Here is a 14,178-nt window from a genome sequence, read left to right on the forward strand (position 1 = left end):
AAAAAGCACTGATTCCAGCACATGTTCCAAGTGCTTTGCTCGAGGGATGTTTTATAAGAAAGTTGAAAATTGCTACTGAAATGCACACACTCAACTACAATGTTTTCTCTCATGCTCTTTCAGAGTGCAAATGTGTGACCTGCAAGTGCCTTTTTGTGACTTTGTACCCAGCCCAAATTCGAACCCATTCACTTTTCACTGCATCTGTTCTTAATATGTCAGCTCAAAAAGTAAGTGAAACTCACAGATAATTTCCAAAGAATGATTTTGGTTTTGATACAATTTTGCATTTGGGGCCCATCATTTAATCCTCTCTCCCTCCAAAAGAAGGATCCTCTTCAATCTGCTTCAATAGTAATGTGTTTTCCTACTGGTTTTTTACCCTCTGGGTGGTATTTTCATGATGGGCACTGCTTCACCTGGCTTCAGGCACCCTTTTTCTCAGGCAAGCTCAGCTTTCTACCACTTAATTAAGAGTAATGCAGAAACAGGATGGGTTTGCCCAGACCCTGAGGACCCCAAAGTTTGTAGACCACTGTGGTCATTGCAGTTTCTAGAGAGCACATAGATACTGAAGAAGTGTTTTTCATAGGTGAGAGGTGCCTTCGTCCCCTCTTCCTGTCACTAAGCTTCATTTTTGATGCAATTTATTTGAGCTCTGGAAAATTTTTACCTGTTTGTATCCCTGAGGCCACTGGAATGAGTCTCCTGAAGAACACCCCAGGCGTGACAGACAGGGACTCCTGCAGCCTGGGGATTTTATTTTGGCTCTGCTGCCTACAGGTGCTGAGCAACCTGCTTTGCTTCTCTCTGGCTCAGTTTTCTTGGCTGTAATATTGGATTAGGGCTCCTTGGAAATCTGCCAAAGGTGTGGAGATGACTTCTGTGGCCCAGGTGGTGGGAAAACACTGATTCAAAAGACATGTTTGCTGTTTGAAATAAAACATGTTGGGCTTGCTTCGACTCGGTGAAGGTCTCACAAATGAGTTACTGTCTTGCCTAACAACCTCTGTGCCCGTGCTGTACCAGTCATCAGTCAGCACAGGAGCTGCTGCCACAATCAGAAACAATTACTCACTTGTATTGCAGCTCTGAACAGAGAGAATAACGAATACTTTTCACCAGCTCCTGCCACTTCATGTTTTCATATCAACCAGTCAATCAAACTCTGTATAAAACAGCATGTGTCTGTTCATTAAGAGGAGAAAAAGTTGATTGGTACCAGAAGATGAGCGTAGAGTGGTTTAATTGTACCCCTTTGGCATATCTGTGTTTGATATATTAGGCACTTAGACACTCCACACTGACAGTAACAATGGGAATTATATTGGAATAATGTGATTTTTAAAGCTGTACTTACACAAAAAGAAAAAAAAAACAAACCAACTTCCCCCAAAAAACCCAAACCAACAAACACACACAAAAATAACCAACCAAAACCTTTTGATCTCTGTGATTAAGTATTCCAGGTAATTTCACATCATCAGTTAGTCTTTCTCCTAAACCAGACTGAAGGCTGTTAACTCCCCACTTCTGCACAGGCTAACTGATCTATAAATAAGGAATATGTTCTTGCAGAGAGAGTGTTCTTATTGATTGCTAAGATGTATTGTTACCACTTCATTACACTTGATCATTACATGCTCCTCTCCTGCCAGAATTTTTTATTCACCACCAAGTTAGAGCCTTGCAAACTGTGAAGCCCTCCCTGCTCCGTCTGCAGCTGGGAGGGACAGGGATGTTTCTCCTGGACAGAATCAAGGTGATCCCACCCTGGATCTTCAGAGTACTTTTATTATTCTGGTCTTCTGGAAACTGTGAGAGGATGGCCATAAGAGGACAGGTTTCTGGAAAGATTAATTGTGGATTTGTGTTTCTTAAAAAACAGCAGGTACCACTCACTGACTTCCTTCAGAGAAAAAGGGCAGTCAGGCTTGTTTTCTATTCCTGAGCCAGCGTGATTCATGAGCTTTTTAATAGCATTTTAGTTATTTACATCCCAGAGGCAGCCCACCTGGGCAGCAGCTGCAGAGTGGGTGCTCTGTAAAGGACAGAAGCTGAAGGATCTGCTCCAGAGTGCCTTGATATGGAGCAGTGAGGTTCTGGCACCCCACAGCTCAGCCTCCCAGCCAGCACTGCTTCTTGCCAGGCTGCTTCATCATGGCCAGGAAGTTTGGCTGCTTTCCATACTGCTTCTTTCACCAACTTCTCCTGCAGGTCTCTCTGAGTCTGTAGAGTCTCTGCTGAAATCCAGCCTTCCTGATGGATGGGGGCATCTCAGAATTCATCTTAACAAGAAAAAAACCATTCTTCTAACACCTAAAGTCAAAGAGGATGTGATGCTTGTTATTATATTTTCATAACATAAATTTGTAATCCATTTTCACGATTCTTAAAATTTCCTGGGGAGTCTCCACATTTTCTTTTTATTAGAAATATTTAAAGCAGGACCAGGTTAGGATGCTGGAAGCAAACAGGCCCAGCAAAGCACAGGAACTTTCTCCAGTCACTGTCTGCTAAGGACCAGGAGCAGCCTTGCTCCCAGAGCAGAGGGCACCTTCTTCCACACACCCACCCACCCTGCATCCATGACCCTGCTACAGCCTTCTTGATGTCCTCCTCTATGGGCAGAGCACAAATCCTACAAAAGCACAAAGTGCTACAAACCCAAGATGAATGTGAGCCAGGGGTGGGAGTAAAGGTACAATGTGACAGAGCCTGTCCTGGCTGCCTGCCACCCTCAGCATGGGCTGTGATGTTTGTGAGCACTGAGCCATCTTTCTTCAGGAGCCAGCAAGCTTTCAGCTCCTGTTCTAACAATCCTGAACGTGTCATTATGGGAAGAGCATGGCTGAGTCTCTTTTATTGTTTCCATTTGAAATGTATTCTGCACTACAACATCTTTCGTGGGGCTGGAAATTCTTTTCAGAATCCGCTAATTATTTTCACAATCTACTGTCCTCTCTTACATTTCTAATTGTAACTATTAATCCTCACTCATCTACACGTCCTAGAGCTGTGCAGGGCAATAATGCATTTTATGCTCAGCAGCACCCTGCCTCTTGACTCATTTGTCACAAGGATTATTGTACAGTCAGTGCTGAATGTGAGGAATTAGCTACATAAACTTGGCCATTAAAAAGGAGGCCTGTGTATTACCTGTACTGGCCATGGGTACACACAGCTGTTCCCTCCCCAGGCATGCAAACACATCTCACAAGTTTCACACATGCTGCAAAAAGTTTGGAAGTGACTTGAATGTGATTTCACCTTTGAGTCGAGTCAAAAGGTGTAATAATTGTAATTAGTAAGGGCTGGGCTGGACTTCAGTCTCTTGGCTCATATTTGGTTTCCTAAAGAAATTTTTAATCCATTTTAAAGCACAGCAAGTACAGAACACTGTATAAATATTAGGAAGAATTTTTTGACTGTGAGGGTGAAGGAGCCCTGGCACAGGCTGCCCAGGGAGGTTGTGGAGTCTCCTTCTCTGGAGGCATTCAAACCCCACCCGGACACCTTCCTGTGTGACCTGCTGTAGGTGACTCTGCTCTGGCAGGGGGGTTGGACTCCATGATCTTTTGAGGTGCCTTCCAAGCCCTAAATTTCTGTGACTCTATGAACACACTCTGTTGTTCTCTAAATGTGTTCAAGCAGCTACCTACAGATGTGGATCCCAAAGGTCTGTGCAGACAGACATCTGCAGTGACCAAACATCCATCAGTGCTGGTAGCCCTGCCACTTGCCTCAGAGGCAGGGAAGAGCAGGCAGCTTTCCCTTCAGCTGTGTAGGAATGCTGTGCTTTCCACTCCCCTCTTACAATAAAGAAATTCCTCTTTTCTGTCTAATGAATGCTGCTTACCCAGGCTTCTCTGGACAGCTTTCAGTGAGGGCTGTTTGATGGTGAAATTCATTAGTAGCTGCCTTATCAGAGGAGCAGCTGGCACTGCCCCTACCCATGCAGCCAGAGATGGCAGCCAAATGGTTTTTTTTCTTGGCAAAGTATGAAGAAGTCTACTGAAGCATTCAGCTAGGCTAAAACTTGGCCTGTTATTTTCATGGCTGGCCCAAAAGCTGCACAAAGGTCCAGTCACTTCTTGGCTTATGGTTATTCTCATTCATCAAACACACTCTACAAGAAGACTGCTGGGAGAAAAATGGCAGAGGAGACACTTTGCTAGTTACATTCTGTCAGTCCCAGCTGCATCATGGCCAGGCTCAGCCAGAGCCCGTGTACCTCATCCTTGTGTGTGGCTGGGCTTCAGAGATTCATCTGCTCAAGTCCCACCACAACCCCTGCCCCAGGCTCTTGCCCAAATCCAACATCAGGTCTTGACACTGGCCTTTAGGCTCACAGAGATGTGCACGGATCAGACTCCTCACACTCACACCACCATCACCAATATCCTGGTTTCTCCTGGGGTTTTCCCTTTGTTCCTCCTGCCAAGGTGCAACCTCCTCTGGCAGAGATGGTGAGAATTCACACCCCCCTGAGCAACCTGGTGGTAGGGGCAAACTCAGCCCTTGTTTTGTGTTGGGATGTTTCAGGGGTCAGTCTGTTTAACCTCTCCCAGTGATCCTTTCTGGCTGTGTGGGGATTGTCCCACCAGGTAAGGGGTCCTCTGGGAGGAGGTGCAGAGCCACCAGGTCCAGTTCTCTTGGAATGCCATAAAATTTGCACCTGTGAGTTGGTGTGGTACTCTCATGGTTCCAGTTGGTTGCTGGCATTCAGAGTCTCTTCCAAGACCTTGTAGCTGTTTTAAATGTGGAAAGACAAAATCATTTCCTTTTCCTTTTATCTGGCACAAGCTTTCATAGATGATTACTCTTACCCTGCTAAAGCCTGAAGATATATCAGGCTGGAGATTACTACATGTGTACAGGTAATTGCAGTGCCATCTTCTAATGAGAAATGCTTAAGTAGCAGATGTTTTACTCAGGAGACCAGAAAACAACCGTTTTCTGAAAAAAATCAGGCCTTGAAAGAGGAGGGTGTATTTCTTCCCTGTCACACCTGCTGCTGTGCAGGAGGCCACCCCATGGTGATGCCTGTCACCATCCTGGCTGACAAAGATGACTCAGCTCTCATCTGAAATGCAGACTGGCTCTGCAGAACCACTTCTCAGCTCTGCATCTGCTTTCCCCTCTCCCCCCAGCCATTTAGCTGTTTGCTTTCTATCTCAAAACGTGGCATTTATTCTAATTCTTTGTTCGCATCCACCCCATTAAGCTTCTGCTTTCAATCATCAGCCACTGAAGCACTTGGCTGCACTGCTGAGCAAGCCTGGGTGTCTGGCTCCTGCTGGAGCTGCACCCTTCTTTATCACTTCACTGACACTGGACTGATAAAACTTATCTGCTCTTGGCTGGTGCAGGGGAAGGGCCTCTAAAACAAAATTAAATTTTCAGCGTGTAGAGATAGCGCTGCTCCAGGGAACAAGAATTGAGGTGGCTTGTGCCTGGCACAGCGTGTGGCCTCAGCCTGGGGGCAGCACCCAAAGACTCCTGGGGGGAACTGCTGAAACGAGTCAGAAATGTTGTGTCACACTGGATCATCTTCATTTATTTTTCACTCTGGAGTTTTCAGCAAGAGCGCCAAGCAAGCTGGAACAGAAGAGCACTTTTCTCTGTATGAAACAGCAAAGTCATTTAGGAGTGGGGAGGAGGAGAGGTGCCTACCACAAGGCAATTGTAACAAGTTAAATATAAAATAGACAAAATCAAGTCAAAAGGCATGACATAGTTTATTGCCTGTCCTAGCCCCCCCACATCCCCCAAAAATAATAAATAAAAAAAAAAAAAGGCAAAAACTATTTAACACAGGCAAGCCAAGTACAGATTGACTTTGATGTCACCAAAGTGTGTGGTGTCACAGAGGAAGTTACAATAGCTGTACATGTGTCTCTCTCATGCTTCCTGAACCCCAGCTACCCAAACCCCCTTGAACAGACAAAAAGCCCTAGAAACGTGCTGATTTTTGGTACCCACACAGTGCCTCAGGCCCTGCTGCATTAGCAAGGTAGGGCAGATGACTACAAGCATCACATCATACCCAGCTCTCTCCAGGACTGTCCTGGACAAATTGCCTGTGGCAGGAGCTCCAGCTGGAGCATAAACTCAACAAGAGCTGTTGTGCATTGCAATACATCTAGCTAAGGAAACCATTTCTCAGGCAAATTTAGGTCAAATTTGGCAAAAGCTGTAGGACTGGGTCCCCAGTAGCATAAACAAGCTCAGCTGCAAGTAATCTGAGTTCCCATCAAGTGGGTTTGAGCTGTGTTAACTTTTTCTTCACAGCTTAGACACCTGCTCTGATGCTCTGACCACCACAGAGGTGTCACCAGGTCTCTTATACAGCTCATGGGGTGAGACACATATTCTGGGATGCCCAAGGAGGCCCATCAGAAGAGTCTGCTCTTGGAAACTTGAGCAGCATGGCCTGACGTGACAAGTGTTTATTCATTCTCTGCTTTCACACCAGTCAAATGAAGGTAAGATGATTGTGACAGGGTAAAACTATTCCATATGAAAGCAGAGAAAGTGTTAATATGATTTAAAAAAAAAAAAAGCTTTTGTGTGAGTAGTGATGGCTTTTTCATTTCCCCAGTCTTTTGCTGGACTCTTTCATTTTGCCTCTTCTTATTATTCAGTAGAGCACAGGTAATTTTTTTAGTGTGGTGACAGGATCATGTGTTTCTGTGAGATGCTCTTTGAATATAGGGATTTTTATTTTATTTTAAGATGAGGATCCCACCATCATTTTCTTTCCAGTTTCTCTGTGCTGTGGGGAGGTTGCAATTTCACTGTGGCAGCTTTAGCTTCTTTTTTGGTTGTTTCTGTTCTCTCAGTGCTCTCTTCTAAAACAGGCAAAGCCCAAACAAAAAAATGGACCTACCTGAGGGCAAAACACTGTTGATGGTTTGCAAGGAGAAGGGAAACCAAGTACAAGAGATGAGGATGTGAATGAGGAGGGCTCAGAGGCTACAAAAATCTTAGTTTTTCTTTCTTTTAAAGGAACACTCATCAGTGTAGACTTAAATTCAGAAATCTTTCAAGAAGTGAAAGTCCTGCAGGAGTCCTGAGGTGGAACTGGAGTGTATGGAGGGACTTTTCTGTCCTCTCTAAACATCAGTAGCTGAATGGGGTGAAATTTGGAAGCTGAAGCTGTTACAGCCAGATCTTTAGGATACAGAGAATAAAACATCATAGTTTGGGTTAGTCAAGGGATTAATGGCTTTTTTGTTTGACATTCAGCTGCATGGGCTATTATTTGAACTGGAAATACATGGAGCTGTAATTAAAGACAAATCTTTTTTTCCAGTGATAGGATCAAACACTTTTACTCTCTACTTAACGTGTAGTAACCTAAGTGCTGTATCTGTTAATAACAGCCTTGCAGACAGGGGTGGTGTTATAATTTATTTTCTTAAAACCATTTCTATAAATGTTGCATTGCAATCAAATGAGCAGCATCACATTATGGTTTTTTTTTTCCTGTTCACATTTTAACTGTTTGTACTCTTAGTCTGAAGGCAGGTGGATGCTCAGGGAGCAGGTGTATTAAATTTTTATATGGCCTTTAAGAGAGTTAGGATATTTTCCCCTCACTTGTCAAGGAAACAAAAAATGGTGTAACCTAACAACTTACAAAATCAATCTTATGCAATATTAAGCATGAGTAAACTGAGTTTTTCAAACCCTTTTTGGTTGGCCAGTGATCATCTCTGGTTCTTTGCTGTAGGCAAATCATTAAAGATGAATTGAAAGAAAAATACATTGATTAGGACTTAAAACTGATGGCCCAGTGCTCTGCTGGCGTGCTGCTCCCCCACCTCCCAGCAAGGTTAGGGCAAACAGCATTTCTGAAACTTCAGTTGCAGCGAGGTCTCTCCTTGCTCAGGGGCTTGTTTTGGGTTGGTTTTTTTTTTTGTTACCAGTTTCTGACTTTCAGGCTAAACTCTGTGACATCCACAAAAGCACAGTGCAGAGAGCTGTGGTGGCACCTCAGGAGTAGAAGAATAAAGCTGGATATATAATTAAATATAAGTATTTATTAAAAATAATCAAGAATATTTAGAACAAAACACAAAGGGAGAGAGCAAAGAGGGAACCAGAGGGCACTCACAAGTCGGGGTTAGCTCAGCAGGGGTGCAGCACACAAAGCCAAACGTTGCTGTGATCCAAACTGTTGACTGTGGTGGGTTTGCCACCCCCTACCTGCTTCTTCCCTGCAGCAGCATTCCAAGGAAAAGCAGGATGGTGTCCAGTTCATTGACGCAGATACTCCATGGGCTTTTATTTGGAAACAGACACCCCAGGATTTTGTAGTCCAGTATCAACTTTCTGTGCCAAGTGGCAGTCAGGGGAGGAGCTGCTTGCACAGCCTCCACTTTCTTACTCTGGGAAGTCACTATTTGAAGGGAGAATACTGGTGATTTCTGAAACACAGCTGAGGTTTGCTGATCCTGGTCTTGGCCAGAGGTGGACTGGCAGCCAGACCACATCTCCCCACTTACCTTTTTATTTTTTCTGAAGGTTTCTTTCAAGCAAATTCTAAGCTATTCTCTGCCTATTACAGTGTGCAGGAAGGCTTGAAAAGCTTTTGGTGCCCTGAAATGGCTGTATGTACATGTTCCCTACAGATAAACACAAGCACAGATTTCAACTATTTTTGCCACTTGGTGCAAATGTTTGTTACATATATATATATATATATGATTTTTTTTTTCATATGTATATATATAGTCATATATATGATATATATGTCATTGTAAGTTGAGAGAAATAAGTTATAGGAATAAGTTTTTCACTTATTATGCAAATTAGGAAAAAAGCATTCTGCTTCCTAAAACTACTTCAGGTTGATCCCAGGGAGGGAGAAAAAAAAGCCTTTATTAATACCAATGTGTTCAGGAAACTATATGTGTTTTCAAATAGAAGAGAGCAATATCTGTCTTTTAGGAAAGATAGTATTTTGTTTTCAGAGCCAGCATTTTCTCTTATTTACCATTGTGACCTCCTTTTTTTTAATTTTTGTTTAGGTGTTCATTTTGAAATATTCCCTACAAAAATCTTTTTCCTTAACTTTTCCCCTCTTTCTGGCTTCTTTTAGAGAAGTGTAAAAATAAATCAAAAGGCAGAATTTGTGGCAGGTTAGCCTGTAATAAGCCTCTCTCCTCTTCCTCTGTCTTGCACTTGCTGTGAATGTTGCTGAAATAATCTGAGTTGTAGGAGACTTTATTTAAGATAAGAGGAAGTGAAATAGTGATGTAAGAGCTGGGTGTATTGCCAAGTACGTTTTCCCTGTGGGAATGGGGACCTTTGGGATGGCCATCCAGGGTTCAGCAAGGCAGTGTCACACCCCGGGGTGTTGTGCTTCCAGTGTAAACAGGATTCCTGGTAACTCTGCCACCAGGAAAAGCCCTCAGCTTCTCCTGGGATTCCCAGCCTGAAGAGAGGTCCCTAAGGGCCCATGGCTCTCATATCCCAAAGTGATGCTTTGACTCTGCATCAACCTATTGAGTGCTTTTAAGCCTCATGCCACTTGTCTTGAAGAGGCAACTGTTGGTGGCAATAGATCCTTATACTCACTTGCCAGAAGTGTGATTTTTATTTCCTCTGTGACTTGCTCTCCTGAGTTACTGATGCAGGAGCTCAGGGTGTGCAGAGTGCTGGGATGCAGGGGCTGCTCTGCTGAGCAAACCACAGGAGCATGGCCTGCATGCAACAGGGCTTGTTCTCCACAGGAAGACAAACCCAATGAGAAGATCTTTCCAACCTTCAGTCTTGGCTGTTGAGGAGTTTTTTTATTAACACCTGGATAGCTAGCAAAGCATCAGTAGTTTTGCAGGCTCTTTGCTCCGAGCAGACATTCAGAAAAAGGAAAAAAAAGAAAGTTTTATTGTCGTGTGGATGTGCTGGGCTGTGGCAGAAAAAGATTTACCAAAGATGTACAAGACAAGCTTAAAGCACCACGTCTGCTGGGTGGTAGGAATGGCTTTTGTCTGTTGATAATTGTTGTGAATTGAGCCTCAACATCTTATCCTACTGAATATATATCATTCCTCTCCCAAAAATAACCTGCCATTTGCAAAGTATCTTTTGGTGTCTCTTCATACCTATTGTGTGAGAAATTTGTGTTTCAATACAATAAAATTCTGAGTCTGCACAGGTAATAAATAGGAAACTGTTTAGTTTGCAATTTCAATTTATGCTGTGGACAAACTAGATGTTTATTCCAATTGATCTGAAAATGAGGAGCAGCAGTGAATCTAGCAGTACAAAAAATATTTTCCCCTCTTTGAAGCCTGTTGCCACACACCAAGTTTGAATATCCATCTTGTAATGATATTTCACACTTTGAAATATGACAAAGTCTATGATTGCTGGCTGTGATTTCTGACAGTGAAAAGCAGAAAGATTGACACTTGGTAGGTTTTGGGTTTTGTAAGCCAAAAAATTCAAGCCAAAAATCACTGCTTGGCTGAAGTATCCTTGGAAAAGCTAGAAATGTTTTCAGGATTGGAAAAGTGGATTTGACAGCTCTGTTGCAATTACTAAAAAACTAAAAGGATCATAAGAGAAAAGTCCTCTGTGCTTTTTTGGAACAATTACATTGGGTTTTTGTGTAGTTTTGCCATAGGGTTTCTTCTGCTTTCCCCAAAAGAGAAAAAAGTTAAGGTTGTTCCCCACTCAGACCATCATTGCAAAGATTTTAAGTGACTGGTCTGTAAAAATGAAGAATGTGCAATTTACAGCTTGATAAATCAACAGTCTCACAGGCACATAAACTCCATTATACTGAAAAGGAGTTGGGAACGAAAGTGAATCACAGTAGCACCTTGGAGTGAGAAAAATATAAATGACTGCTGCAGGATTAACTTTTTTTTTTTTTTTTTTTTTTTTAAAGTAAATTAAGTTAACAATAGTGTATTCTCTTATCTTAATGCTGTTAAGCCTCTTAGGAGCTTTCTCTTCTGCAGAAACCAAATGTTTAGTTTTATTAAAAGGACTTCAAATTCTGTATTGTATCAGTAGAGATATTCTTTTTTTGTAATGTTTTGCCAATTGTTTCATTATGTATTTATACGAGTCACATATTTTAATTACTGAACATCCTCTATCTGTTGCCACACAGGAGAGTTTAACTGAAGCTGGGAGGATACAAAGATTTAGCCTTTTGTAATGAAAAAAAAATATGTGTAATTCCTTTCAAAGAAAATAAAGAAGTACTAGGAGGTAATTTGCTCAGGGAATCAGTCTGTGAAAGGAAATCTCTTTGCATTCCTCCTTTGTCCTGCAAGGAAAGCATTTCTGTGACTCGGTGCAAAGTGAATCCTCCTGTATTGCTGAGATTAGGGGCAGCTGCAGGATTTTTGCCTGACACCACGTTGCTGTTTTTAATCCAGCTGGATCTGTGAGAGCCCAAAATTCCTGCCTCCCTTCAGTCTGGCTCAAACAGATGGGTGAAATCATCCTAATTAGGTGATCTAATGGGTGCCTCTGCAACTGGCAGGGACTGTCACAGATGCAGGTCTGGAGAAGACAGAGGATGCTGGAGGGGAGCAGGGGCTCACACACACAGGGTCATCCATCACCCCACGGGCAAGCAGGGTAGCCACAAGTACAGAAATATTTTGAATCAGTTTTCCCTGTTTTTTTTCTTTCTTTCCACTCTGAACCTCACCTATTGCTTCACCACTCTCTAAGCAAAAAGAGCTGCTACTGTACCTGAGGTCCTGACAAAGGATTACCACCACCTTTTTCTCCTATTTAACTCCTCTCTCTGTCTCTATTCAAACTTGAATTCCTCCAAGGATTCTGCAGCACCTGGGCTGCTCTGAATGCCAGGTAGCTTGTGTGTCTAGTGGGTTAGAAAATAATGCACTGGCTGACCATGATAAAGTGACCTGCATTAAAGAAATCAGCAATATCTCAGAAGGAGCTTTCATCTCAGATGTATAATCAGCGTGGCATCTGATCAGGTGCCAAGGAGATGATGTTATGCCATTAAGTCAAAAATGCTTGATGGGGCAGCAAGAAGTAGCTGTGCTCTGGGTTGCTTGCAGTGCAGAATTGAAGCAATGTGTTGGCTTTGTAACATCAGAGAGCAGCTCCATAGACTCAGGCTCACAGCAAAATACAGTGCCCTGAGTGGCCTTTCACCAGGGACTTCCCACCTTTTACTGCCTTCCTGGTGCTGCTTTGACTCTTTGGGAATTGTCATCCCTTCTCTAAGCTGCCTTGTGATTGCCCTTCCTGGGGAGTGGCAGGGAATGTGAGGAGCTTCCCAACACCCATCAGCCCGATCCATGCAGTGTTTTTTCCCCACAAATACAGTCAGGGTGGGAAGATCCTCAGCATGGTTCAGCTCCCAGTGGTGTTCCCATGCTGGGCTGTGCTCAACCACCCCCAAAGTTTTGTCTTCTCTTCTGAGGGACTTACAGGAAATTGCAATGTACAGAAACAACAAAGATTGTATTTTCTCGAGCAGAGGCAGAAAACTTCTACAAAAAAAAATATTCAGGCATTTAAAATGACAGAAAGACAACATCAGTCTTGGCTTAGAATCACTTCTGTCAATGTGTCTATCACCAAACAGGCATCCTTAGTCTCTACATCTGTCAGCAGCATCATTAGCATTTTAATGTTTTTCCATGCTCTCTGTACAGTTTCAGTTTGGTCATTAATTTGCTGCTGGAAGTTAAGCTCTGGAATAATCTCTTTTCTACTTTGATTTTATTTGTATTCAGAAGAAAGCAGGGAACAGGAGGCAACCCTGTGTTTCTCTGACTCGTAGGAACTGCTGCTCAGGTATCCTCTTCACCCGTGGAACTCTCTCTGACCTTAAGCTGTGAATTTGGTGTGTCTGGAGGGACACCCGAGGAGCAGGGGGTTTGTTTCCTTGGTGCAGGGGATGAGCACTCTTCTTGCTGCAGAGTTTTCTGAGGCAGGAGGTGGCTGCAGACAGACAAACACCTGAGGAGGGAGGACAGAGAGGAGAGAGCCCACTGCACACCAGCTGTTTTGGGATGCAGCACAGAACCCAGCTCTGCTTTCTGCTCTGCCTTTCAAGCCCCAGTTCCCCAGAGGGACAGGGATTGTTTAGCTTGGAAAAAGAATGAACTGCTCTTGTAAAAGCAGTGATGCAAGTGGATTCCCCTGGTAGCTGAGGCTGTAGGATCAAGACTTCAGCTTGAGCAGCTGGGGTCAGGCCTGATACACAGAAAAACCCATCCCAGTGGCCTGGAAGAGGGTAGGGAATCAGCACCCTTACTAAACGTGGTCCCAGAGGGAAAATCACAGAGGTTTGGTCTCCACAAACGTGGGAGCTTTTTCTGCTGTTATCTCCACAAACATAATTAACTGCTGGCTCATTTGCACAGCAGCTGGGTTATAAATTCAAAAAAATAAGTGATTTTCATCTGACTGTGAAACTTCCCAGCGACTGTGAAGGGCGTAGGTGCCCCAAAGTGAAGTGGGGATTGGAGGACTGAGAGAAAGAGCCCTCCTGGGAGAAGGATGTAACAGAAATTATCTCAACTTTTATGATGGGAGAGGCACAGGTGATTGTTGGAGCTGGGGTGCAAAGCTAACACAGAGAAATCAACGTGATTGCTTTTTCTTTCACGTAGCAGCCAATGCATGTTTTAATTTTTTTATTTTTTTAAATTAGGCCAGATGAAAAGATAACGTATAGAAAATCATCTGTATTGAGAAGGTGAAAAAGGGAAACAATATCTTCATGAATCTGAAAGAAATGGGGAAGCCCATTAGCCTGTGTCTGTGGGACTGTTAAGCCTTTTTCTATTACATTTCTTTGTGTAGTAGCTGCTCTTTTTGAACACAGTGGCATTTTTCATTTAATCTGATGATGACTCAAAGCATTTATGCATTCTACTTATAATATGAACCGCTGCTCTTTCACCACAGGGTTCACATTTAAGATTAGACTGCTGTGATTTTCACTGCTGCTCTGGTTGAAGGTCATTTAGTTTAGGAAATGGAGAGGGCAGTTGCCAAAAGGTAATCTCCTCTCATTTTACCTGGCAGTTGGCTGTCAAGTTCAAATCACAGCATTAAAAAGCACTGCTGCAGCCTGCCTGTGCTCTAGCTAAAAAAAAAAAAAAATAAAATAAAAAAAAAATATGGCAACTCTTTCTCAGTAAATTTAAATCCCAG

Source organism: Heliangelus exortis, chromosome 6 (genome assembly GCF_036169615.1).
Source record: "Heliangelus exortis chromosome 6, bHelExo1.hap1, whole genome shotgun sequence".
Classification (NCBI taxonomy): domain Eukaryota; kingdom Metazoa; phylum Chordata; class Aves; order Apodiformes; family Trochilidae; genus Heliangelus; species Heliangelus exortis.